A 27,319-nucleotide genomic window follows, 5' to 3' on the forward strand; every position below is an offset into this window, starting at 1 on the left:
ATTTCAGTTAAAGTATAAGTTTCCATTTTAAAAACATAGCATAAACAGTGAAATATGCAACTTAGTAAATCCAAAACACATTCTATGAAAATGACTTTTTTATTAAATCAGGAAGGAACTAAAAATGTCTTTGTGAGTTTGCTAAAGTATGACATGGTTACCATAATTTCCATATTTGAACATGAAGTAAATGAATGATTTTGGTTTGTCAAAGTGAATATTAGGAAGCCAGGGGCAATTTAAATTTGAGATAATCTCCTATTCTCCTGTTACTGCATTGTCACAAAAAGATCAGCAGAATAAACAAGAATACGTTACAGAATTTCAACTCTAATATTATCACAAAGTCCTGTATTTGTAGGGTGTTTTCCTCTGCATTATTCTGTGTGAAATATTGTGTTAAAATGTGACTCTGAAAAATTCAAATCAAAGTTTTCAGACACTTCAGGCATTCACAACTCTCCAAATATTTACTTATTTTGCAAAATTAAAAACATGCTGTTTTTCTAAAATAATTCAGTTACCCTAATACTTCTCTTTTGGGCCCAACCGCTGCTAACAACACTGTAGGAGAACACTCACACACAAAGTGTATATAACATGGCCCCTGACCTCACAGAACTTACAATTCAATTATGAATTAAAATAACAAGAATGATAACGGTTGAATATGTCACTACAGCGTAGATCCTCGATATTCATGAGAAAGGCATCCGGAGAACCTCATGGATCCTAAAATATCAGGCTCTCCCGAGAGCCCTCCTATTAGCACATGGAGTAACACACCATCTAAGTGACTCTGAGAAGTGAAAGAGAAAGAAGGAAATGATGAACAGTACCTTCATGAATGCCCAAGTCCACTTCAAGTTGATTGTAAAATTGTGCAATGCTGACAGTAATGCTAATGTGATGCAGAAAGCATGGATGTGTACAATCACATATCCACAACAAATATCATTGCACACTTACCATGTACTGGCAACTCTTCCTAGCATGGGAGATACAGCAGCAAATACAGGATACAAAGCCTATTCTCTCATGAGGCTGACATTCTAGTGGGAGGAGACAGAAAGTAAATCAATAAATTCTGGATTTGTCAGGTTACGCTGTGAGTGCCGGGGCAGAGGCAGTGCTGGAATGGAAATTGGTTTGCTATTTATATAGAATAGTCAGGAAACACTTCTTTGTGACTGGTATTTGAGTAGAGAACTAAAGTTGTAAAGAGAAGACCTCACCAAACAAAGAGGAAAGCACATGCAAAGGCCCTGGGGTGACAGTGATGTTAGCAAATTTGAGGACTAGCAGGGAAGGCGGTGTGGTAGGGGCGAAGTGCAAAGGGCAGAGTGGGAACTGAGGTTAGAAAGAGACAGGTTCATGGGGTAAGGGCAGCAAGGGCCAGCGGTGCTGGGCCCCAGTCAAACATGGGCTGGAATCTTGCTAGAAAGTGTCATGACGTGGGATGCCTTTGTACAGATCCTGCAGGATAAATGAGATCTGTCTAAACTGAAGGAAAGGAAATAAATTTGAGATTCATACCTACATTGCTCACTATCTTACTTCAGATCTTTCTGATACTTCTGAGAACATTAAAAGAAGGACCAATGCTTGTGCTCAGACTTTTATTCAAAACACATCTTCCATTCCTGGCCATGTTTTTCCAACCACAGCATCTTGGAGCCCACTGAATTCATCTGGCCAGTTCACTGGCTTTCTAACTTTCTTCACTTTATTCTGGAAATCTCTCAATAAATGAGAATGTATAGTCAAACGAGTTACATACGGCTTCACGTGAAAGTAAAACTTCTGAAAAACTATTTAAATTGTCTGATTAAATTTTTTTAAATCCGTGGTGGCCTCAGTCGGCTACCAGCTTATAGTAGCAGAAACTTTGAGAATGTAAAAAGGTGAATTTTCGGACGCCTGTCTGACAAAGGCGTTCAAGCATGGTTTGGAAAAAAGGTGAGAAGTAACCAAGCCAGGTGATCTCATTCTAAATATACATTAATTTACGAGGTGTTAACAACATGGGAATTAACCTATGAAATAGCTGCTCATTTTATTAAGTAAAGAGGATCAAAACGTGTTACTCTCATTATAACAGAAAAATGAAATACATCATACCAAAAGGCAACTAGGCAATGACTGAAAGGGATTTTATAAGGACAACATGCCTACTGAATGACCCAGCCCATTTCAAGTTCAAGAGACTCAATCAAGAACTGAACTTCAAAATGATTTCTTGAGCCTTCATAGGCATACATGGGAAATTGATTTCTGTTTCTATTCTTCAATTTTCTCAGCTATTCACTGAGGAAAATTCCATTTCACTACTTCCCAAGGGGTAGCTTTTGGAGTTGTTCATGTCTGCAACTGCTAAATATTATGCTTTTCTCTACTGTGTCTATAGCCTCGAAACAATTATTTGCAAGTTCCAAGGCACACACACACATAAAATCAATGCATCCTAGTTTCATTTATTGGAAATCTCTTAAAAAGTCATTGGAGAGCATAGCCCAGTATCCTGAATATTATTTCGTGAGATCTGGGATTCATCATGGATTTTTCTAAGTTTATATAAATTTAAAAAATAAAGCAAAAAAAAGTGAGCAATCATTTGGAAATGGGAATTTAGAAATTCTTCAACCTTCATAAAGCGAAAGTCTGCATAAAAGTGATGTCTCCCTTCTTTGAAATCTTCTAGCAGTTATGGCCTGTATTATTCATCTGTCAATTTATTTTATACTGCTCTTTGATAGTTCTTCTAGTCTTTGTATTTAAGTATTATTTTAATATTTTATTGTTACATTTTTCCATACTTAGGACTTATTTAACCAGATTTTTAACCTTTACAAGATTAAAGACTAAAACTGTAACATCTATGCAATCCCTTGCCCACCTGGGCATTCCAGGAACTATCTGAAATGTTGCAGCTATTCCTTCCAACAATACATTGATTAGATTTTTTGATCTCAGATATATTGTTGGAAAAAAGTCCACAGCTGACATAGCTACTGATACTAAAGCAACTACATCTTCCAAAAATATTCACAAGAGCCTGAATAACTCAATCTACAAGGATAATCACAATTTTCACACAATCGAAGACATAAAAGCTGTACATTGAGGAGGATTATGGAAAATAGCAGAGTAGGAACCACCTGGAATCTGTCTGCCCACCTAGACAATGATTGCACCTGCAGAGTCTATCTACCATAACTATTTTGGAACTCTGGAGTCTATTAAAGGCTTGAAACTTCCAGGGTGAAGCAATAAAAGTCATCCAAATTGAAAAGGAAAAAATAAAATTATCTCTGTATGCAGATGATGTGATCTTACATGGCGAAAATTCTAAAGATTCCACAAAAAAAAAAACTGTTAGAACTAGTTCAGCAAAGTAGCAGCATGTAAAGTTAACACTCAAAAATCACTTGCATATCTGAATCCTAACAATGAAAAATATGAAAAGGAAATCATTGAGACAATTCAGTTTACAAGAGCATCAAAAATAATAAAATACTGAAGAATGAACTTAACCAAGGAGGTGAGTCTCGTGCAACTAAAACTATAAAACAATGCTTTAAAAAATCAGTGAAGACACAAGTAAATAGAAGCACATCCCATGTTCATGGATTAGAAGATTCAATATTAAGATGTTAATACTACCCTCAGCAATCTACAGATTCAATATAATCCCTATCAAAATTTCAGTGACTTTTTTTGCCGAAATAGACATATCCATCCTAAAATTTATATGGAGTCTCAAGGGACCCTGGATAGCCAAAACAATCTTGAAAAAGAACAAAACTGGAGGGCTCACACTTCCTTTTTTCAAAATTTACTACAAAGTTACAGTCATCAAAGCAGTGCGTTAATGGCATAAAGACAAACTTATAAAAAAGTGGAATAGAATAGAGAATGCCAAGATCATTCAATGGGGAAAGGACAGTCTTTTCAATAAATGGTACTGGGAAAACTAGATATCAATATGCAAAAGAATGAAGCTGGACCCTTATCTGACACCATATGTAAAAGTTAATTCAAAATTGACCTGATATTTAAATGTAAGACCTAAAGTTATAAAACTGCTGAAAGAAAACATAAGACAAAAGTTTCACAACATTGGATTTGGCAATGACTTCATGGATATGATACCAAAGTCACAGGCAACAACAACAACAAAAGACAAATTGAACTTTATGCAGATTTTTAAATTTTTATGCTTCGAAAGATACTATATTAGAGTAAAATGGCAACCCACATAATAGAAGAAAACATTTGCAAGTTGCATATCTAATAAGGGATTCACACCCAGAATAAAAAGAGATTTTCTAAACACAAAATGACAAAAACACAAACAAGCCAGTTAAAAACTGGGCAGAGGACTCGAATAGACATTTTTCTAAAGAAGACATACGAATGGCCAATAAAGAGATGAACATATGATCGGCATCACTAATCATCAGGAAAATACAAATCAAAAACTAAAATGAGATACCACCTCACACCCATTAGGATGGCTACTATCAAAAATAAAACAAAACAGAAAATAACAATTGTTTGGTGAGGATGGAGAGAAATTAGAACCCTCATGCCCTGTTGATGGGAATGCAAAATGATACAGCTATGGAAAACAGTATGGCATTTCCTCAAAAAATTAAAACTATAAAAGAAATGCCATATAATCCAGCAATTCCACTTCTGGATATATACCCAAGAGAATTTAAAGCAGGGTCTCAAAGAGATATTCGTACACTCATGTTCATAGCAGCATTATTTATAATAGCTAAAATGTGCGAGCAACCCAAGTATTTATCAAAAGATGAAGGAATAAGCAAAATGTGGTATATGTATACAACGGAATACTATCCAGCCCTAAAAGGAAATTCTGACACATGCTATGACACGACTGAACCTTGAGGACGTTACGTTAAGTGAAATAAGCCAGTCGCAAAAAGACAAATACTGCTTGATTCTCTTTATATGAGATGCTTAGAGCAGTCAAAATCATAGACGGAAAGTAAAATGGTGGTCACCAGGGACTGGGAGTTATTGTTTAATGGATATAGTTTCAGTTTTACAAAATGAAAAGAGTTATGGAGATGGATGGTGGTGACGGTCACACAGCACTATGAATGAATGTAATGTCACTGAACTGCACAGTGGCTCACTTTAAAATGGTTAAGATGTTTTGTTTTGTTTTGTTTTTTAAGCTGTAGATTGAAAAGCAGAAAGATGTAGAAGGCAAAGCATGCACTTTGACCTCAGAGAACCTTGGGTTCAATTCTCTGGTGCTCAGGCTATTGCTTCTGTGACTTCCTGTAAGTTGCAAAAGCCCTCAAAAGCTCCATTTCCTCCTCTGCGTAAAGCAAATGATAATATCTCCTTCAAACGTATTCTGAGTATTGAAAGAACACACTGAATAAGACTGATCACATGGATAAGGCGGAAGTCCAAGAAACTGTTCACTAGGGTCCTCACTAGACACTAGCCAGAGGGTCTTAGAGTCAGGAAAAATCTTGTAACTAAGAGTATTTTCTTTTAAAAAATTTTTTGAAGGAAACAGAGCATTTAGCCCAACTTTATTAGTTTATTAAACCAACTCCATTGCATGGACCAACTTTCACTCCTCTGCTTCTGTTTTACTCTCAGTATGTTTCTATTTATGTTTTGTTTTATTACATTGTAGGAATTTATGCAGCTGCAAAATTTTTTAGAAGTTATCTAAATACATGAACAAGGTACATTAGCTCAATGTTGGACATTGACAAATTTCCTTAAGGATTCCCCAGTTCAATTATTGGTTTTTTTTCAATCAATAAGCAAGAGAAGAAAATAAGTTAAGGGCAAAAAGCCCAGTTAACCATGTTTTTCACTTTATTTTCAGTTGAACTATAGTTGATTTAGAATGTTGTGTCAGTTTCTAGTGTACAGCAAAGTGATTCAGTTTTATATATATATACATATATATTTATGAATATATATATACACACACATATATACATACATATGTATGTACGTATTCTTATGTTTTTCACTTTTGAGTTGATTGTTGTGTCATTAAACAGAAAACGCGTAATTTGAGCAGCGGCTTGTGAAAGAAAATATTCTCCTGCATTAAAGTAAACAGGATCTTACAAAAGGGAGCACATAATTGCAAAGAATTAAGAAAAGGCTGTAATTAATTATTTTCACTAGGCCTCACTGTGCCACTCATCCTCCAAGGATGTCATGATTTTCTCATTGCACTGAGTTTAACAGGAAACCAAAATTCCTGAAAAAGCTGAGATTTTCATCCTACCCCTTTCACTTTACAATTCTCTTAGCAGCTTGGGCTGTACAATTGTGTTCACATGGGAATATCCCCCAAGTCACAGAGGTTGAAATTTTGACCCCCGCCTCTTACTTCACAGAAGAGGTCCCAGTGCACCTGGTGTACAAATTAATGTTTTTAAACTCCTCGCCCGCCTCCAAACACATTAACTTTTAAAATTGAGACTGAGTCATTCCTTCGAGGATTTTTCAGAAAAATGCTGATCCTAACAGATTTGCTTTCAGAAAATCTGGATATGATTTCCATAACATTTTGAGGGCAAAATGCCAAACGCTCAGAACTATTAAAGACAGTGTAAATGACCAAGCAGACGAACAGAAAATATTATCAGCTATAAAAGTCACCGACTGGGAAAGTTTCACAGTTAACTCCTGCATTTCTTCAGCTGTGGGCTTATGTGGATCAGCTTCTTCAACAAATTTGATTATTCTTTGATTTTAAAGGGAATCACAGCATTATTTGAATGGAGAGAAGATCGGTATTACCCTTGTCATAGTGAAGGAGGTCCTGTGACTTTACTGAAGGCATCACCACCTGTATGTATTCTCACCAGGGTTGCTATTTCCCTATTTAGGTGATGGGTATAAGCTTTGTGAATATTTATTGAGCCATACATTTATGTTTTGTATGCTTTTGATGTGTAAATTATAACTAAAAAGTATTTTTAATGGTTTTTTAATAAGTGATGCTGGTATGAGGCGCAGCAGTAACTTTATTTCTCCAACACATTTAGATTTACCAAGACAAGGATTTCTCATCTATTTAACAGAAGAGGTGTTACAATAGGCTAGAGATAGAAACGTTTTAGGTACCTATCAACCTGAAAGATGTACTGAATACTGCATGTTTTGAAATTCATATCAAATTTATTACAGGTGGTTGTGATCTAGTGTATGGTTCACTTAGGCATCTTGTTTCTCTTCCCCTGTTTTCCATCTTTAAACTATTTGCTACTTAGTATCTCCTCTTCCAGATGGACAAGAGAAAGAAAAATAGGATCAAAGTAGCCCAAGGCTTTACTACCATAACGGGTGTACCAGAAGTCTCTCATTTTTATAAAGCAGGTAATATATATTTGCCAGGGAATTCCCTGGTAGTGCAGTGATTAGGACTCTGTGCTGTCACTGCCAAGGGTGCAGGTTCCATCCCTGGTCAAGGAACTAAGATCCTGTGAGCCGCACGGTGTGGCCAAAAATAAACAAAAAATAAAATAAAATACAAAATAAAATAACTTGCCAAAGAGAAATTGGGTGAATGTCAATGGGATGCCATAATTCATCCTAATGCTTACTCATTTGTGTGATACTCAAGAAGTATTCATAACTAAAATTATGACACCTGTACAGGATCTATTAATACTTTATTTCATATTAGGATGTCCCATCAGTTGCTCTGGGTTTCCCTTTTCCTACTTCGAATGTTGTACCAAACAACTTCCCCCACCTTGATTTGTTCTTCTTTTTTGGCTCCAGAAAGGATGTGGCAGAGCTAATCAGTACTTACCATGATATTTACTCATTTTTACTTTAATTTTCCAGATTCCACCTCCTCGGGCACCTGTTATACAGTCCCACGTGCTTCTCTTTATCTTCATGAGCTAAGAAATCTACCAGGTGTCAATCTGAGCGACAGTATATATATATTTCTAACCAAGGAATTCTCTCTGTGAGGGATTTAGGTCTACTTACAGGAAGTATGCATAAAATGCACTCAGTTGAAGTGTGTGTGTGTGTGTGTGTGTGTGTGTGTGTGTGTGTGTGTGTGTGAGAAAGAGAGAGAGAGACAGAGACAGAGAGGCAGAGAGGGAGAGAGAGTTAAGGAGAGAAGCAGAGACAGAGGGAGACAGAGAGAGAGCAAGCACTGGAACCCCGTTTCTTGGACACTGATCATTTCACACATCTATTACACCTATTGAATTCCCATTCAGAAGCTCTTGACTTTACAGACCATTTTCACTCATATCCAACAAAAACAAATTACAAACTTATAAAGCCAATTATGGCTATAAGACACATTTATGTATATTATGTCATGTGATCATTATAACCACCATTTCATGAATGTAGGAGGACACTCATCAACCTATCAATTCCACAGGAAAGACATTTTCAGTAAGTGCTTTAAAAAAAAAAAAGCAGTTACCATGGGAAGCGCTGCATGTACTATAAAGTCAATGGAAATGTCAAAAACTTCAACTTAAAACATATAAAGTTGCTGAGAACTGTTTAAATAATTCCTCCTTATATTTTATCTGATTTTTTTAAACCTATCAAGTAAAATAGAGTTGACCCTTGAACAACACGGGTTTGAATTCGCAGGTCTGCTTATATGCACTACACAATCCGTGGTTGGTTGAATCCATGGATGTGGAACCGTGGATACAGAGGGGCCATCTATGCAATGAACTAACTATAAGCTATACTCAGGTTTTCAACTGCTCACAGGGCGGGTGCCCCCAACCCCCACATTGTTTAAGGGTCAGCTGTAGAATAAAAGGTTCAAATCAAACCAATCTTTGGGATTTTCAGAATATCTCCCACAATCAGAAATGTTTTTCTCATCCTTAAGAACCTATGTTAATAGAGAGATGATAAAGTTGGTCGGAATTATCTAGACTAACCTCATTCACACCGTATTCACAGATTACTGATTCCTCCATTTTAGATTATTATTCAAAGCAATAATAAAAAATTCAACTCAATTTTAAGCAGACAGTTTTTTAAAATGTGAAAGTTCTATTTTAAAACATGACCCTAGCTTTTTCCAGTCTTGTATGATATTATTTATCACAGAAGTGTCATAAACTGCATGAAAATTTAAATTGTGATGAATTACTTATGAGATTAGCAGATTTCAAGTATTAATGGACTAAATTAAAGGTCATAACTTTGTCAACAGAAAGTGCCTTTCACATATGTGATTAATAAAAGAAGCTATTTGGGACTTAATTTTTTTACTAGCTTCCCAGTGTTAGATTGTGATATCCGTATCACAGATATGATAGATATTCTTAATCAGTGATACTAGAATTCTCATTAGGTACTCATTAAACTCCTGCACCTTAGAATAACCTTGAGAAGTGCATTAGACACACTAATGAGTATACGCTTTCATCGTATAGTCCTTATTAATGATAGTGGAATTTATATGCATGCAGTAAGCAAAGACAGTATAGATAAACTATAAAAATAACAGCAATTACAACTTCATACCTTAAGGCCAAAATAAAAGATATATTTGTTGATTTGTTAAAATAAAACTCTCTGCGTAAATGTCACACATGGGATAAAAATTAGTTAAAACAGAAAACCTTCAGACATTTAAAAATAAATGCTTGGCAATAAAAAATTAAGACAAAAAATGAAAAACTCTGGATTTTTCAAAATGAGAATAATTTTTCAAAAACAAAGCAATAGTTTTGGATTCTGTGAGATGTTAGTCAAGTTTCTCTATTTAATTAGCAATACAACTGATGAATGGATAAACCACTAATCTCACCACTGCCCTTCCTGGTTTTTGTTTATTGTTGTTATTGTTTTTCTTATTTAAAACATCCCATGTACAGAAATGCCTTGCTGTCGGGAAAGACATTCTATAGGTCAAATTAAACCATGAGTTGGTGGTCATAAGAATCTACCTATTTACTTCCTTTTGATTTTGGACACAAGTAGCTAAATTATGTTCACAAATGACTAGGCACACTATTTTTCAAGTTAACCTGCAATTCAGATTTCCTAAAACTTCTGATGGTCCTATACATGAACATCATTGTCTTTCAAGAATTTTTTTCCCTTGTTACCTAAATTGTCCTAAGGTACTTAAATTCCATTTCTTCTTGAATCCTTTTCAGAGATGAGGAAAAGAAGGTCACCATCTGGGAAAAGTAGAATCTTAGAAACTGAAAGAGGCTGAAAAGAACAGCTACCTGCCATACAGTAATCATTCCTCTTGCACAACTGCTAGCATTGAGAAACTTAGTAACACAAAAGGGAGCTAGTTCCAATTGCTGAAACATTCTTTTAATTAGCTGAAATCTACTCTGTGGGTAATTTCTGCTCCCAAAGCCTAAGTCTGAAAATGGAATAGAATAAGTTTTCATTCCTCCTCTACATAACAGACCTCAAATACACTACAGCTTGTTTCTGTGCTGATGTCTCTTTTTTTCCCACTGAACACCTACAGCACCTTCAACCATTGCTTATGTAAGATCAGGTTCATTACCCACTGACCCCTTGCAGAGATGTCAGAGAGATGCTCTCCTGCTTCAGTAAGCCACCTAGAATTAATCACAGTTTTCCTGGTTTAGTTGTGCTGAGTGCAGGGAACTTATTACCTTCTGTGAATAGGATACCATTCTTCTATTAATGCAGCCTAAGATTACATTAAATCTTTCACTGGCCTCATCACCTTGGGTAACCCTCCAGGTCCATGGATATATTACCAAAAGGGAATTGAGAGGAACTTTTAACAGACCATCTAATCTGCCACCCTGATCCCTTGATCAAATAGCAGTGCTTTTATAGCTAGCTATCTGGAAACCTATATAAAATGGGTCATTAAAAAAATTGTAGGTTTTGAGCCACTAAAAAGGGGGCAAAGAGATTGTCCAAACACATCTTCATTCATTCCTGTCTTCACAAATTCAGAATTTAATATTGAGCCATAGCCTTGTGTCTGGCCGGGACAGACTCCTGGAATCTCAAATCCCAGGTTTCTCCAATAGAATAAGCAAATCACCAATAACGAACTGCACAGAGTAGTGTGATGACAATTTGTAGCAGTGATGTGAGAGCACAGACCAGCAACACCTGACTCAGCCTAAGTCAGATGAAGGGCAGGGAGGCGTTACCAAGAATCCTATTCTGAGTTGAATCTTAAAGGAGAAGTGAGGGTTTTTGTGCCTCAGTGCTGAAAAATAAAGGAATGAAGGGAATTCCCCGCTGTCCAGTGCTTAAGACTCTACACTTTCACTGCAGAGGGCGCAGGTTGGATCGCTGGTCAGGGAACTAAGGTCCTCGGCAAAAAATAATAATAATAAAAGGAATGAAAATGTAAAATAACACAAATTTAAGCAGTGGATGAGTTAATTCATTAATGGATGGATTGATTAATGAATTAATTACAAATAAAGAGTATTTCAGGCATGTGCCCATCAGGAAGATGAGAATCTAAACTAGTCCTTGAGAGGTAAGTAGTTTGGTTAAGTTACAGCTGGTGCTTGCGCAGGTAGAGCAAGACAGGGGACTAGAGAAGTGGGCAGTGGAGAGAGAAACGGGAGGGGAGTGACTTTGTGGAAGAACCAGCTGGCACTGCTCTTGCAGAAGTCCAAGCACGGAAGAGAGAAGGGAAGAGAGGTGGGGACAGATCTGAGCGACACTGAGGGCCCAATAGATGTCAGAGATAAGAAACAGAGATGGTAATTCCTTCATTTCTTGCTTGGACAACTATAAAGAAGAAGATTCCAATTACCCACCACAGGCAGGACAGAGTTTGAAAGGGGGGAGGATAACAAATCCAGTTCGATTTGGATTAAATGAAAGAATGAAATAATGCCACTTGCAGCAACATGGATGGACCTGGAGATTCTCATTCTAAGTGAAGTCAGACAGACAGAGAAACACAAATGTCGGAAGCTCCAGGGGTCCCTCTTCAAATGTCATGATGCTCAACCTTCCCCAAACATCTGATTAAGGTGCACTTTCTTCTGTTGGTTTCAACAACCCTCTGAAGTTCCCCACTTACCTTACCAACTGCCCCCTCCCGCCTTCCCCTTGTTCATTTCTCCTCCTCCTTACATGATCTCCACTTTGATGTGTGTTACAAATCCGAGGCTCAACTTTCCAAAATAGTTTGTCCTTTACACCCCAAATCCTCTCGATAGTCCCCATTTCAGTAAACAGCACCGCCAGCCGTCTGCACAGTTGCTCAAGCCAACTGCCCATAAATCTTCTTTGAAGCCTCCCTTTCTTCCCTTCACCGCCACTGCCCACCCCCACCCGCCTCGCCCCCATGGAATCTGCCAGCAAATCCCTCCAGCTCTACTTCGGCAATATACTTGAACTTCACCATGTCTCCCACCCCCACTGCCTCCCCCTGAGCCAGCCACCAACCTATCCTGCCTGGACTCTCTTCACTAACTGACAAGCTCTCTGCTTGAGCCTTTACTTCCCTGCAATCCAGAGTAATCTTTTTTTAACCTTTTTCAAATTAAGTCAGTCTCCTGAATAAAACTCTCCAATGCCTTCCAAGTTCACAAAGAATAAAACCCAAACTCCATATCGCGGTCTTACACACAGGGCCAGCCTCCTCCCCTACGTCAGTCCAGAATTCTCTCTACTCACAATACTTCACTTTCACCCAGGAACCCTTCAGGTTCTAGAAATTACAAAGCCCATGCTGACCTCAGGGGCTTTGCATGTACAGTGCCTCTGTCTGGAGCACCCTGCCCTCCAGGCTTCACACGGCTGCTCCTTCTGTGCATTCAGGTCTCTGCTGAAAGGTCACTACTATTAACAGTCTACCCTAATCTAGACTCCTCTGCCCCGGCTGTAAATTGGGTCTCCATCCCACTATCCCATTTCCTTCATCTCACTTTTCACTATCTGAAATTACTCTTCTTTTTTACATTGTCATCTGTCTCTCTCCACTAGGATATAAATTCAGAGGAGCCAGGTATCCTGTCTGTTTGGATCTATTCTGGGTCTCCCCAGTGCCTGGCTTATCTGAAGGGCTTCATAAATAATAAATCAATGATTAATCAGGGATCCATGCGGCCTGGCTTTGATTCTGAGATTCCTGATAAGTCAAAATAACATTTATGGAGATAATAGCTTTTTCCCTTAAATGTTGACATGCAAATGACCTGGCTGAGGTGTTTGAACATCTCTGTTTATAAGTGTAAAGATGGTCATGGAGCCTAAAGGAATGTATTTTGATACAGAATCCACCCAGGACTGTGTAAGCACCTTAACACGTGACCTCTCCCAGTGACATTAAATATGTTTTTAGAATTTTAAGCACTGCTGACTATTGTTTCATAGTTAGTATCTCTGGGCTCACAAACAGAGGGGTAAAAGTCAGTGAGATGCTGACACCAGCAGAAGTTGTTTTAACAGAGTGGCCACCACCATTAGTCCAATATCCCGACCACTCCAGTTCCCTAAGCTGGGGAGCTGCACGGCTGGTTGTGAATCCCTCCTGCCTGTGTTCCCACGGTGATCAGAGCTCTTAGAGTAAAAGACGGAGGGCTGTGCTTGTCTTAAGGGAGCAAGCTGCCGAGAGCCAGGTGGGGTGCTGACAAGGCTTTGGGAGATGCTGGGAGCTTTACAGAGGAAAGGAATGGGTGAGAACCACTCAGTCCTCCAGAAAGAAAAGAAAAGGAGCACGGAGATCCAATCGGAGTCTGACAAGCAGTAGAAACTACACTTGCAGCCACAGGACTGAGATTTCTCCATGCGGCTCCCTCGATGCTAACAGCTGTGTGAAGTCAGAGCATCTCGGCACCTCATGCTGAGGCTGCCCGCTCGTCGGCCTTGAACCTCAGAGTTACATGACTTTCAGAACTCAGCTTTCTCATCTGTAAAGACGCATTCCAGGTCACTATTTTCTCATGGGGTTGCTGGAAGAATTAAATACTGTTAATAAGCCCATAGTATGGACTTAGTAGACGACGCTACGATTATTGTTACACAAGAGAGCTGAAGCCATAGCCTTTGTATCTGCTTTCTACAGCTTTTCTGCTCCATCTTTACAGCTGGTCATCATCTCCCAGCGGATCTGCTTTGGGAAGCTCTTTTCTCCCATCACAGTCAACAGTACTTATCTATGCAGGGTCTGGTATGCCCTAAAATTGAAAATAAATGTATGTTTTATCACTTACTCTCTGTCTTCTCCATTAGGCTATGAGCTCCATGAAAGCAGATGAAGTCTGTTCTGTTCACCTCACACCCTCACAGGCTCGCTTTGGGTTCAAGCTGACTTCTGTTTGCCTGCTGACACAATGAGTATTTGTTGAATATTGTTGAGTGAATGGCTGGAAATCTGGTCCTCATACCCATCATTCTAGTGATAAGTGAAGATGTGAGTGAAGGATGGGGGCTCCTGTTAGAGGACATAAGCTTTAGTGTGTGAACTTTTAAACAACCCCTCTCAGAAGCTTCTTGTCCTACTTCTGAGTGATTCAGTAGAAAGAGCATAGAGGAGCACTGACTGGAGAGGCGCCATTTCCCAACCTCTGCAACCCTAGCTGACGACCCTGGGCTTTAACTCCTTCACCTATAAGATGGAAATAATGAGAGCAAACCCACAGAAACATTGTCAAGACTAAGTGTGATATAGAAACAATTTTCAATCTTATTTTTAAGTGAGAGGAATCATTTCAAAAACAAATATGATAGGAAATCGCAAGATACAAGAGATCCAATGGAACTTCGTGGGAGGAAGACTGGCACTTGGCATGTCCCCAGGAAACCTCATCAGAGACCAGAGCTCGGTGGCCCACAGTCAAAGCCACTGACACATAGACTAATGGAGAGCGTAACTGACAGGCAGTGGACACACATTCTCTCTTTTTTGCATGAAGATGCTCTTGAAGTTGCTTGATAAATAAGTTATAGATCAAGGGGCAGGTGAGGGGAAGGGTACATGACTTTCCTCCAGTATAAATTTAAGTTCTCATCTTAGAGCTACACAAAATAAATTAGCATCTATGTTGGCGACTCTCTAAGTTTTAAATTCTTAAGATTGCATAAAACAGAGATTCAAATGCTTAAACCCAAACTGCAGACGTGAAAGAGAGAACACTTGTGCAGTACTGTTTCAAGTCATCTTAATAAAACTGAGCCCCACCCCAGGATAAAGCAAGAGACATTATTCGATTACATCACAAGCGTGTGATTGGGGCAGGGCCATTTCTGGTAAAAACGACCAGCAAAAATTATGTTCACAGCTACAAGCTGACTATGAAACACACAGGTGACAGTCAATTTTTTGTTGTTGCTTTTAATTCCTCCTCCATTGTAGGAAAAAGGGAGCTGATTCATGGCATTTTTAGGCAGCTGAACCCAATCCCACCATTGGCATGTTTTCCTTCTCGCCTCCCCGAGACACAGGCCACAAAGCTCTGCTGGAGGCTCGTGGGGCTGGCATGAGCTCACCAGTTCCTGCTGCCCTCTCAGCCCAGCATCTCACCCAGGTCCTTGGCAACTGCCCTTCTTGAGGCTCCCCATCCGACTCCCCTGGCCTACAGGTAAAACAGCCTGGCTCCACGTGCAGCCAGGGCACCACAGAGTAACCTTTGCATTCCTTTGTCTTTTAGTTTAGCTGATGGCCTTTGGTCGGCACTTAATGGCGCTCCTCACTCTGCCAGAGGGCATTGCTTTATGTATTTTTTATGTCAAACGTCAGCCCCTGGAGTCAGCTTGGTAGGCGACTTGTACAGCCTGACAAACGTGTCAGGGTACTGTATTTTTTTTTTCCTTCTCAGCTCCTCAAGAGTACTCCCAGCACCCCCATAGATAATTGCACCTCTAACCCATTGACAGCTCGACATTGGAGAACAGTTTCTAAGAATGAAGCAAAATTTCCCTCTACGATTCCCTCTTATAAGGACAGAACATCCAGCCTAAACAATAGCTCAAAACGTTACCGGGAACTTTGTCTTTCATCCAAACCTGCCCAGTCCCCGTGAGAAGGCATCCAAGACTGACAACCAACTCAAATCATCTTTTGAGTTTCCAAGTCTGAGAAAAGAAAGTGGCAGGAAGCCAGGTTTAGGTAAAGCCTAACAATGATGATCATCCACAAGTTTGATTTTAAGGGGAAAAAAAAATAACAAGTGGTCGTAAATTATTTCCTGAGGTTGATTTGGACGCAGCACAATAGGATATCATTACTTTAATCCCTGCAATTCCTTTCATGCCAGCTGAGTACAAACCAGAACAGACCAGCCCTTCTCATAGCAAAGCAGGTCTTAAAGGAACTCAACTGCTGTTTCCTGCTCCCCCATTTGCTTTGATCAAGAAAACTAAGGAGCTGTCCGGCCGGCCTCTTTCTCAGCAGGCTCTTTAGCCTGTCTGTTGTAGAGAGCAATGCCCCCGCAGGGTAAACTCACTGTACAAGAGACAGAGAGAAAATTATCCAGTGGCAACCAAGGAGGATTCTACGGCCTCAATCAGCCTCACAATATGAGGATACCCACATCATATCAGAGAGACTGAAAGGCGGTGCTGGGTCATCCCTCTCCCAACGCGTTTCCTGTGCCCCAGAGTCAAAGGACCAGCAGGGCCTAGCTCCTTAGCTATCTTTACCAAGAACACAGAACAGAGTAGGAGGAGTCAGAAAAAGAGGGAAAGGAGATGGAGGGATGATTAGGAGGAAATAACCTGGGTGACAAAGGCAACAGAAGGAAAGCAGGCCCAGGTCTCAAAGAAAGTGGCTCCTAGGGAGATGGCAACTGTCCTTCCATATTCAATGCTTCTGGCCTCTGTGCAGGACCCTAGAGGTGGCCTCAGGCAGCCTGGCGACCTCACTTCCCCTCTCGGTTAGTTGAACAAAGGGGAAGGCAACTGATCCAAGATGGCGCTACCAGAGTTTCTCCCAGAGGTTTGGATTGGAAACAAAAGCAATACGTTCACATTCTTTTTGGAGGCCAACATCTATGGTATGTGGGTATAATGATAGCTAATGGCTACTGTTCTCAGGACTCTAAGGGCAGGACTTGTTGCGTCAGGATGGGAGAGCATCTTTCACCCACCAACCATGGAAACAGAGAGAGCCACGTGCAATCACCTTAGAAATGAGACAGGAAGATGCTCGAGTCTTGTGTCCCAGACTAACTGTCTTCATAAGCAAGCTTGCCAGAGAATTCCCCCACTCTCCTAGGTGGCTAAAATCTCCTTCTATTTCACAACCAAGTAGAAACCTGCCCCACCATTAAACACAAAGCAGAAAGCCCTGTCCTTCATGCGTTCTTACAACAATATTTGTTGAATCAGCACTGTTCCAGACACTAGGCAGAAACTGAACAACAACAACAACAAATGCAGCTTTTGTAGAACTTACACTGGTGAGAACCGAGTAAGAATAACAAGATGATATAGAAAGTAAATGATATAACCGGTTACGATTGTGAGGGAAAAAATAATACAGGGCAAGAATCATAAGTGTTGGAAGCAGTACTGCAATTTTAAATGTTGCAACTTTAAGTTTCAAAGGACATTTTGCTCAAGTGAGAAAGTATTTTAAGGAAGTGAGGAGGGAGCCATGTGGATAAGGAAGGGAAAGCATTCCAGGCAGATGAAGCAACCAGTGCAAAGGCCCTGGGGCAGAAACAGCATGGAGACCAGTGTGGCCATGCAGAATAAGGGTTGGGGAGAGTGCTGGGGTCAAGGTCAGAGATGGGAGAGGCACTGACTGTGTAGGGCTTTGTAGGCCATTGTGAGGACATTATCTTTTGCTCTGAAAGAAATCAGGAGCCCTCGGAGGCGTTCAGAAGAGGAGTGACATTATCTGACTTACGTTTCAACAGGATGGTTCCCATTGCTCTATTGAGAGCACTGAAGGGGACCAAAGATATTAACTGGAAGCAGGAAATCACTTGGGAAGCCACCCAGGATTGATAACAGTGGCTTAGGTCCTGGCTATGGCAGGAAAGCTAGTGAGAATTGTTCAGCTCTTAGAAATATTTTGAGGATAGGCACCAAATTATTTCCTGATATTAATTTATATTACTATTTTTACATCATCCTCAATACTCTAACCGTGCATCTATTCACTCTACCTTATTGAGCATCTACTTTGTGTTCAGCCCTGGGTTAAATTTTTTAAGCAATGAAATATTTAAAGCAAGGATTCTAGACTCTGTGGAATTTACAATCTAGTTAGGAGGTAAGAATGACAGCTATTTAAAGAATTATACTACTTGAGGTAGGGAGGAGTGATTATTGTCCTATAAAAATAAAAAATCAGTGTGACAAAGGGATCCGGCTTTTGAGGACGTGAGATTTGCCCAAGGCTATAGGAGACTCCTGAAAAGAACTTCCTCCAGACCTGCAATCTACGTGCCTATGACACAACCTCCAGAGAAACAGGAAAGAACAATCTGACTCCATGTTGGATCTGTTTCTTTTACTTTAGGCCTTGTATTCTATTGCTTTTGCTCTAAGTTAAGAATGTTGCCTATAGCCTGAAATATACAGGATAGCCCATTCTCAAGGCTCTGACCTTTAATGGTATAAAGCTTTTCCATTCATATAGAGATAAAAAGTTGCAGAACAGGGAACAATATTTGTCTTGTTGGTGGTTTGCAGCAACATCATGACTTGACCTACATGGTCAGATGCAAGAATAAAGGATTCTGACATCAAGAAGTTTGCAGCAAACAACCACATCTCCTCCCCTTTTAGTATAAAAGAAATCTGAATTCCAACTCTTGGAAGACTGTTCTTTGGGACATTAGTGCACCATCTGCTTGGTTGGTTGGCTTTCCAAATAAAGTCAGTATCTCTGGCCCCAACAGCTCACCTCTCAATTCCCTGGCCTGTTGTGCAGTAAGCAGTACAAGTTTGGACTCGGTAATACCAGCATTTATAACATGTTAGATATAACAATGGCTCATTTAAAGAAGTTTTTAGATTTGTTTTGTTTTGTTTTGCAAAGCTGTATTTGAGGAGGTTATCCTTTCCGCCACAGAGGCTAAGATAGGAAGCCCAGCACTCCCTTCAGGAATGTAGGACTTTTCCTATAGGTGCTAGGTTGCTGCTGGCAGACAGAACCTCAGGTGTCAGCCCTCTTTGGGAATTGCTTTGGTTGAAGAAGGAACCCAGGCCTCTTCTTCCAACTCAGGACAGCTCTGAAGGGTCATCCCAGCCTCATTGTTCCCCGTAGAGCTGACTCTTCCTTGCATCTAAGCTCTTCATATGAGTCACCCAAATCCCCCAGTAGCAAAGCAAGTACATATCTTTTTGTTTTTGCCTTGGGACAGGTGAGAAACATTTTCCATACCCTTAAATTTAAAGACCCTGTTGGAGTCTTCCATTAAGTCTCTTCTTTTCCAGTTTATTTATCCATTCACCTACCAGAGGACATCTTGGTTGCTTCCAAGTTTTGCCAACTGTAAATAAAGCTGCTGTGTACATCAGTGTGTAGTTTTGTGTGAACATAGTTTTAAATTCTTGACAAACACAGCACACAACAGCTGTACCTAACACAATCCAGTGAGCTAGGTAGATGGATTTCTGTACTATATTTCTATCAGCTCTAGTTCCAGATTAAATTTTGCCTTTAAATGAACTTCTAGGAGCTATTTTGTCAGGGGAAAAAAAAAAAAACGTTAAAACCCCAAATCTTTCCCTTTTTGTCTCTAGCTGCCAGGAAACATAAAGCTAAAGTCAATAATTAGTTATAAATAAGAACACGTGTCTACTGTCTGGAAACATCTACTCCCTCTGATCCTATTTTTCAACCCACTTGTCCTTCTTTCCATAATGTTCAATTTTGTAAGCCCCTCAAATCCCTTAGGAAGAAAACTGGCAAATAGTCTAGGAAAAGATATTTGCTGCAAGGGTTAATAACTTGTTGGGTATTTCCAGCTGGCTGAACCAGGGCCCAGAGACCACTTATACAGAAAACACTCCTTAACCTCTGCAGCTTGAATAAGCTTTTTGCTTCATCCATATAGATCGCTCAGAAGGGATGCAAACTTAGCTCCAAAAGCTTTGGGCAGTAACGTAGATTTTTACTGAAGTTGTCTTGAGGATACCAAGAAAGGTGAGGCAATACCATAGGTACAGAGCAAAACTTCTACAAACCCTGTCATTAATCTCTCACCCAGGAGTAGCCAGGACTCTGGGGATTACAGGTTTTAGTGATTCAAATCAAATTAGTGTCAGAAAATACAGAATTTCTTTTCTCAACAACCTGGAAAATCCAAGGGTGGAGCTGCTCCTCTCATGGTTGAATTCACCATCAGAATTAGGATTTATTCAGGCAAAAAATTCATTTATGGGTCCTAAAGGTATTGAGCGAAGGTTGATGAGGAATAAGATATTTGCAATGTCTCCAAATACCTCCTGGCACGTCATATACTAATCATAAAAGGGGAGATGGTGACTTCATAGTGGAGAAATCTGGCTGAAACCATGGGAAGCAGATGATCAAAGTTACCATCACAGATCACGGGACACTAGTCTGCCCCAGTCAACAGACTGTGAAATTGTGGAGAACAGGGTCCAAGCCTCATTCATCTTTGTTCCCCCTACCCAGGTTCTCCAACACCACTTTGTAGCAAAGGCAGAGGCAACCAACATCTTTTGGGACCTAAATATGTATTCATAGTTCTCTGGCAGGTGGTACTTTTCCAATTTTACACAAGAAGAAGCTAGTGGCCAAAGAGAATAAAGGAACTTCTGCAAGGTAATACAACCAGAGATTTTCAGGGTCCAAATTTGAATCCAGATCTGCTTACCTCCAAAGCCCGTGTTTGTTTGTTTGTGTGTTTCACTTTCTCACAATGCTTTTGGTATTAAATCTAACCATGAAACAATTGAATTCATCAACCACATGACAGAGATTTCTGCATCAGAAGAACCGAGAACAAATAACTTTGCAATATGCAGGAGTCACAAACTCAAAACCAATGATTGTCCCCTTAATACACAAAATTGAGTGAATTAGGTAAGAAAATGGTGCATCGTGGGGACTGGAGTAACCTGGAGGATGAATGATTCACCCAAACAGGGCAGCTGCCATTAGGTCCAATCCGCTGCTGGCATGTGCAGATAAAAACCCAGTGTTGCCAGCTCTTCTGATATCTCATGAGGAGGAAGAGATCCGAATGTGTGTGAAAACTTCCAGTTTGTAAACACTGGCAGCTAAGTTTTAAAAAGCGAAGTGCTCAGCTGGCCAAACTAGACACATTTATGAGCTCTATTTGGCCTGCAGTCAGCAGTTTACAACCTCTGGCAGACAACATGGTTCACATGATTCCTCACATTATTGGTGGTGGTCCTGTCTTCCCACGGAATGCTGGCGTGAGAGGTTCGCCGGGTGTACCCATCTCGGGACTCCTTCCACGGTTAGGAACTCAGCGGACGGAGCTGAGCCTTTGCTGAAGCTGGAGTGAAAGTATAGCACTCTGACATGATGGTTGCTGCTTCATAACCAATTATCTGGGAGTGAGAAGGACTGAAGGAGATCCCAGACGCCTTAGCCAGTAGCATCTAGGCCCACTGATTGACACTGCCTTAGTGTTTCCCCTTGTGCACCCTTGAAGTGACAACATCACCAAGAAATAACGATACATGCCTGAGAAATACATATTCCAAGTATTTATAATGCTGAGTTTATATTAAATTGACATAAAAAAGGAAAAAGGAATACAATTGTCTAAAATGTATCTTCCTCGGAACAGAGAATTTAGAGCTTCCTTCCTTCACATATTAAGGAAATATGACGCAAAGTCTTTAATTCGATGGCCTAGGTTCAAATCTAGGTGCTGTCATGCATCACCTATGATTTTGGGGCAAGTTCTTGGAACTGTGTATGTTTCCTCATTTCTAATATGCAGATAATAATAGCATCTACCTTAGCATGTTGTAAGTTTCTGGGGGGATTTGATGACACAAAAAAGAGTATGTTTTATACATTTGTATGTTTTATATATTAACTTTATGAGACAGTGATTGATTAAAAATATATAAGAAAATAACTAAAAGTGTGGTCATAAATATTAACTTAATAGCCTTACTTTGATAGAGCAGGAAATAATTTCTCGCAGGTTTGTTTTCAGTACAATAATTTGTTAAGACTCTCTTCACCAGTAATTGAACAATGACAACTAGCAAAGTCATTAAGGTTCTGCATAATTTTAAAGCAGATACATTCTTTATAGATATCGCAAATGACATAATGGTAAGTGGAAGATGAAGGAAATGGTTACAGATACTTAAAGAGATTATTTTTCCCTGGCACAAAAAGTTGACGTAACCATGACTCTGTACAGGGCTGATATAAAATATCAATTCAGGAAAAAGATGATAAAAACTTTTTTTAAAGCATTTTGTCAGATACCTCCCAGAACTGCTAAATTGCCTTTCTATTCTCAACAACACGAGTCAAAGGCCTCAAAGCCGGTATAAAAAATGTGAAACGATCCATTTCAGAAGCAGCACCTGATAGGAGAAAACGGGATTTCCAGATCAATTTGTCATGATCCAATATGGATTAAGCAGTTTATTTGTTTTGACATTTCTCATTTGCTAAGTGCCAGCATGCCAAAGTAATCTTCCTGTGATACGGACACAGACCAGAACATTTATTATTATTTATTTAGGGGATTTATAACCCCTTTTCATCAAGAGAAGTCATTTGAAAGCAGAAATATTTTGAAATCAGGACTGCAAGTGGTTTCACCTGATAAGAGCTTAATCTCATCATTCCACTCCTTCAAGGGAAAACCGTGCTCTACCACCTCAGACAAGGTAGGAAAGACCTTCCAGATCCCTGTAGCAAACACAGCTACCCCGGGGTGGACTTGAATTCTACCCCGATAGAAAATGATGGAGAATAAATTGCATTCTAGAACCTTCCTAGTCCAATGTACTTTCATCCTTTCCCATTCATCTTGCTGTTGAATTGGGAACAAGTAGAGACTCAATAGGGACTCTTGAATAGAGACTATTTACACTGCAAGTGACATGATAGTGTAATAACATGATCTCTCTTGGTGTCAGACCAATTTGAGTTTGAATCCTCACAGTAGTTTGTTTAGTAACTATTTTACATGAGGCAAATTACATAACTTTTCTGGGCTTCAGTTTCCTCACCCACGTAATATAATCCTTTCGTTGCTGGATTACAGTGAACTTTAACTCAGATGCTATAAGCACATTAACTAGCACAGTGCTCGGCCCACAGAACCTCAATAAATGTTTGCCCTTTCCCTCCCTGAACTCCCCAAATCCCCTGGGCTCTCACTTTGTCAGTTTTATTGGGGGGGGGGGGGGCGGGGCAGGGGAGGGAGCCTCTAGAAGCAAACAGAAAGGAATGGACATCTTTCCAATGTGATGCAGACGCATATTACTTAACGTGACTCCCAGAGCCTCTACCCCCCAAAATGCGCTCTTCAGCCCATTTTAGGGAAGCTTGGAGAAATATTTAATACATCAAAGAAGATGAGAAGGAGAAGAGGGAAGAATCAGCACAAGATGACCTGATCAGAGAAAGGATTTTACCTTGACATGGTGATAAGCCATCTCTTAACTGGAGAGCTAGGAAGGTCATTAAAGAAGTGACAGCTCCAGCATCTCAAACTCTGCTATCCTAGCATGGTACCTCTTGCTGTGAGGAACTGGTTTACACAAGGTATTGTCATTTTCACATGTGTATTTATATTTTTTAACAGTACATATGTCCATTATTTCTTGAGTATATTGGCTTAGGTGCACATTAGAATTGCTATTTATAGTTTGATGCTGAAAAAAACGGACTAGGGGGCATCTACCTTAAAAATAAAGAGGTGGGGGAGGTGGTGGGGGAGGAAGGGGACAGATGCAAAACTATGTGTTTCCGGGTTCTAAATAGTAGGGACTTCCCTGGTGGTCCAGTGGTTAAGACTTCGCCTTCCAATGCAGGGGGTGCAGGTTCGAACCCTGGTCGGCGAACTACGATCCCACATGCCTTCCAGACAAAAACACAAAACATAAGGCAGAAGCAATATTGTAAGAAATTCAATAAAGACTTTAAAAATGATGCACATCAAAAAAAATCTTAAGTGAATTAAGTACGCAGCCTTGTAGAAGCTGATCTCTGTTGGTCACCCGAGAAAGAAACATAATCTAGGACTCTTTCAAGCCCAGAGCAGGGTCTCCGCTTCACCAACTTTGAGTTTTGAGCACAAGGGTCATAGGAGGGCCTGTGTGTTCAACCCTGGACTGAGTGCTTCCCACATAGACCATGTGTGGTCTTCCCAGCAACATGCTGACAGCTTGCTAAGATCAGGAAACCAAAACTCAGATGCTATTGGTCCACACGGTCACTAAAAATGTCGGCCTGGAAACCAAATCTTTGCTAGTTCTAAAATCTGCATGCAATTTTATGTGAACTCCCTCCACCTCAACCTGTATCCTGCAGGATGAACAAAAGTTGGGCTTCTCTATTCCAGCAGAAGACCCATGCGTGGAAGATTTGGGCTTGGAAAATAAGTGATGGGTAAAATGTCTGAAACAATAAGCATCCGAAAGAATTCTAAGGAAAGTCATGGGCCAAATAATTTCTATACACTTAGTTGCCTGAATTCACAGCTGAAAGGATACTTGAGAGCCAGCTATAAAGAAAAGGGGGACAATAAAAAGAGTTTCAGACAAAGCATTACAATCGTGAACTAAAAGAGGACTCCTCAAAAGAGTGAAACAGGCATGAGGAGAGAAAGGCAGAAGACAAAGGCTAAAGTGGGGATGCGATTCAGGTCGACGCCGTCTGCAGTGTGGGCTTGTCTGAAGAGCAGCATGAGATGCTGGGTGGTTGAATTGAATGATGACTTGTATCTTCTGCTTCCCACAGAGCACACAACTCCATAGCTAGGAGAAGTGGAGCCTGTCAGTGGAGACAATTGCTGCCACTTCTGCCCAGGAGACCGGATCTTGCTCCAAAAGACACACAGCAAAAAGGACCCTCCACGGTCCTGACTACGTACAGTGAGGTCCTGATTCAATGCTCCTAACAGCAAAGGAGATCAGCAAAGTGTGTGTCTTTCATTTTTGCTTCTACAGTGGGAGGCCAGCTCTTCTACAAACTCTCATAAGATGGGAAATTCTTAAACAGAGGGAAATCAAATACTGGACAGATGAAGGAGTAGTAAGTGTCCATTGTTGAATTGTTTCAATTTATGTCACTTACTATGGTCTCCAAATACTACGCAGAAGTTCCAAAAAGCCAATCTCACTACATCCTCAAACTCCAGCAAGTTGCAAGATTCCAGGGCCTTCTGTGGAAAACATAAATTGCTTCATAAGCCTATCTTGCCCTAACATTGTCTATGTTGGATCTGATGAAATCTCAAATCCCCTGACCTACCAGATTCCTCCCCAAAATGACTGGAAATGTCTCAAACCATAGAGTTGTTTTGGAATGAAACATTCCTAAGGAAATTGCAAAACTAATATATCCCATGTTTATGCCACCATTTAAATCTGTGTCCCTAAATGGTCCCATTGGGCCACGTTGCTGATCGTGGACACTTTGCCCTACAGGACCACTGAAATCTTGGTTACTCTCAATCCTGGGGGCCCCAGTGTCCTGTGAAGTCCCTGTCATTTTCACCTACCTGGCCTCATTCCACAGCACCTTTAAAGTTTAGGTATAGCAGGCTTCCCTGGTGTGCAGTGGTTAAGAACCCGCCTGCCAATGCAGGGGACACAGGTTCGATCCCTGGACCCGGAAGATCCCACATCCCATGGAGCAACTAAGCTCATGCACCACAACTACTGAGCCCACATGCTGCAACTACTGAAGCCTGCACGCCTACAGCCTGTGCTCTGCAACAAGAGAAGCCACCGCAATGAGAAACCGGTGTATCGCAAGGAAGAGTAGCCCCCGCTCTCTACAACTAGAGAAAGCCTGGGCGCAGCAACAAAGACCCAACGCAGCCAAAAATAAAATAAAATAAATAAATAAATAAATAAATAAATAATAAATCTTTAAAAAATGAAATAAAATTTAGGTGTAGCTAAATTTAGCACCAGAAGAATCTGTGTATTAAAAAACTGTATTGTGGTTTAAAAAGTGAATCTTGATTAAGACTGCCTCTAACAGGTTTCATATCCTGGCTCTACCACTCACTAGATTTTATGATCTTGGGCCAACCTCTCTAAACCTTAGTATTCTCATCTGTAAATTAGGGATGCTAATAGTCTCTGCCTCATATGGTTTTTGAGAAGATTAACAATAATATACAATGATACACGTAAGCATACCTAAAATGGTTTCCGACATAGTCAATGCCTTGACCATCCTATTATCAACTTGTTTTCACTACAAAATGGAGTCTTAAGAAAATTAAGTAACTTGTCCACGATTATACAGCTATTATGTGAAGTGATTTTTCTAAATTTATTCCAAAGAAGGAATCAAGAAAACTGTTGGTCTCGATGTGTGTTATTCTCTGAAACAGAACAGCATGTTCTGCTTAGATGATCGTTGGAAGATGCCAAACCTTATACCCACTGTCCCACTGCCTCTTACCAGCTTGGAGATAGAGGAGCTGCAAAATAAAAAATAAATAAATAATTGTATCCACCCCATCCACCTTGCCTCACCCTACCCTGAAGGTACTATTTTATAGGTTGTAAAATTTACATCCCCGAAGTGGCTACCATTACACCACTATATCCCCCCCAACACAAATTAGCATAGTCCCTTAACAGGTATTCTGAAAGACCTAGAACTTCCAAAACCTAATGGCCAAGCAGACAGTATCATGTTTGGAAATAAAAGAAGACCACCCAAATGAAAACAGGCAAAGGCTATTTATTCTGAGCTTCTTGTAGCAAGAAAGTCAGCCACCATCACTTGTGTCCGGCAGAGACTCAAGGGCAGCAGGGGAGTGGGAGAGCTTCACAGAGGAGAAAAGGAAAGGCTCCACGTGTGCCCTGATTGGAGGCTGTTGGTCTGGGAAGCTGGAGGCTGGCCAACTAGGAGCAGGGCTCCTATGTGATTGGTTAGGGTTCCTATTTGGCTTTCTCGATTGGTGAGAAGGTGGAAGAAGGGGTGACCATTAGGGAGACTGTTAGTTATTAACCAAGTCCTGGCCATTTGGGGCTGATTGTTACAGGGCTTATTGTCTGGCTTCCTACACTGGTTGCTGGAGACAGTGCTGGGACTTGCGTTAGGTCTGACTCTTAGTTAGGAGGCTGCTTCCTTGGGCTGGTTATTGTGAATCATGGAGTGGTTTCTGGGGCTGGTTGCTGCAGAACTCTTTTTATATATGGTCTG

This window comes from Hippopotamus amphibius, chromosome 14, assembly GCF_030028045.1.
Source record: "Hippopotamus amphibius kiboko isolate mHipAmp2 chromosome 14, mHipAmp2.hap2, whole genome shotgun sequence".
Lineage (NCBI taxonomy): Eukaryota > Metazoa > Chordata > Mammalia > Artiodactyla > Hippopotamidae > Hippopotamus > Hippopotamus amphibius.